Source organism: Hoplias malabaricus, chromosome 16 (genome assembly GCF_029633855.1).
Source record: "Hoplias malabaricus isolate fHopMal1 chromosome 16, fHopMal1.hap1, whole genome shotgun sequence".
NCBI classification, from domain to species: domain Eukaryota; kingdom Metazoa; phylum Chordata; class Actinopteri; order Characiformes; family Erythrinidae; genus Hoplias; species Hoplias malabaricus.
The window spans coordinates 25,709,032-25,711,170 of NC_089815.1; positions in this window are offsets into that span (position 1 = coordinate 25,709,032).

A 2,139-nucleotide genomic window follows, 5' to 3' on the forward strand; every position below is an offset into this window, starting at 1 on the left:
TTCAGCGTCAATTGGTCTTGGGAATGACATACACAAGTCAGAGGGATTTTAAGCCATTCTTCTTGCAGGATAGTGGCCAGGTCACTATGTGATGCTGGTGGAGGAAAACGTTTCCTGACTCGCTCCTCCAAAACACTCCAAAGTGGCTCAATAATATTTAGATCTGGTGACTGTGCAGGCCATGGGAGATGTTCAACTTCACTTTCATGTTCATCAAACCAATCTTTCACCAGTCTTGCTGTGTGTATTGGTGCATTGTCGTCCTGATACACGGCACCGGCCTTCAGGATCCAATGTTTGAACTATTGGATGCACATGGTCCTCTAGAATGGTTCGGTAGTCCTTGGCGGTCCTTGGCTTATCTAGCACAAGTATTGGGCCAAGGGAATGCCATGATATGGCAGCCCAAACCATCACTGATCCATCCCCATGCTTCACTCTGGGCATGCAACAGTCTGGGTGATACGCTTCTTTGGGGCTTCTCCACACTGTAAATCTCCGGATGTGGGGAAAACAGTAACGGTGGAGTCATCAGAATACAATACATGTTTCACATTGTCCACAGCCCAAGATTTGCGCTCTTTGCACCATTGAAGCCGATGTTTGGCATTGGCGTGAGTCACCAAAGGTTTGGCTATAGCAGCCCGGCCGTGTATATTGACCCTGTGGAGCTCCCGACGGACAGTTCTGGTGGAAACAGGAGAGTTGAGGTGCACAATTAACACAGTTAATTCTGCCATGACTTGGGCAGCCGTGGTTTTGTGTTTTTTGGATACAATCGGGTTAGCACCCGAACACCCCTTTCAGACAGCTTCCTAATTCGTCCACAGTTGATCCTGTTGGATGTGTTTCGTCCTTCTTGGTGGTTTGCTGACATTACCCTGGATACCGTGGCTCTTGATACATCACAAAGACTTGCTGTCTAGGTCACAGATGCGCCAGCAAGACGTGCACCAACAATTTGTCCTCTTTTGAACTCTGGTATTTCACCCATAATGTTGTATGCATTCCAATTTATAGTTATTATATAATATAATGTAAATTTGCCTGTCCCTCTGGTGGACAGAGAGGAACTACAACCCCCCTCTGATGCTTGGCTGTGCATTTACCAACATCAACGATTATTTTGACACAACACTCCTCATAATTTCAGAATGAAAATATTGAAATCAGAAAAAAACGTCTTTAAAGTTACAGCATGAAGTGAGAGAGGAAGTGAGAGGAAGTTATAGATGCGTTGTATTTAAATTTCAATCCCATTCAGTTCATGATCTTTTTAAAGCTCAGTCAAACTATAATTATATATCCATCGGCTATAATTTAATTTCCACTGTCAGATATTATTACATGTGAATATGAATTGTGAGGTTTAATAGCAAAGCAGTGTGTGAGAGCTACGTTTGTTCCTCCTCTGTCCACCAGGGGGCGAGAGGAGCTGTGCTTAAAAGCTTTTTAGATCCGCTCTCTCTCGCCGGGCGCGGTGGCGTGCGCTTGTAATCCTATCTCTGGGAGGCTGAGGCTGGCGGAGCGCTTGAGCTCAGGGTTCTGGGCTGTAGGGGACTGTGTCGATCGGGTGTCCGCACTAAGTTCGGTATCGATATGGTGCTCCCGAGGGAGCTTGGGACCACCAGGTCGCCTAAGGAAGGGTGAACCGGCCCAGGTCGGAGACGGAGCAGGTCAAAGCCCCCGTGCCGATCAGTAGTGGGATCGCGCCCGAGAACAGACCCTGCATTTCAGCCTGAACGATACAGCGTCACTCAGTCTTTTATTTTTATATATACTTTATTAGGACATTCATATCAAAGCAGCATACTACAGCCATATTACATTAAGACAGTATTTTTTAAAGATGCAGAACAATACACGCCATAAAATCCTCACAGACCAAACTTTTATAGTCAAAAAGACCATGGTCGTTTGTCTTTTGCTCTTTTATCCACTGTTCTCAGTCTCTTCAATTCACACACAATCTGTTTAAAAACAACCTCAGCAGAATTTTAAAAACTGATTTATATTCATTTTACATCTGATCGTCCACATTTTATTATTAACTATATATAATATAGCCAATAAATATCTCTTAATTACCTCCTTTGAGAGTGTATCATCATGTCTTTTACGGCCCTGTCTTTTAATGCA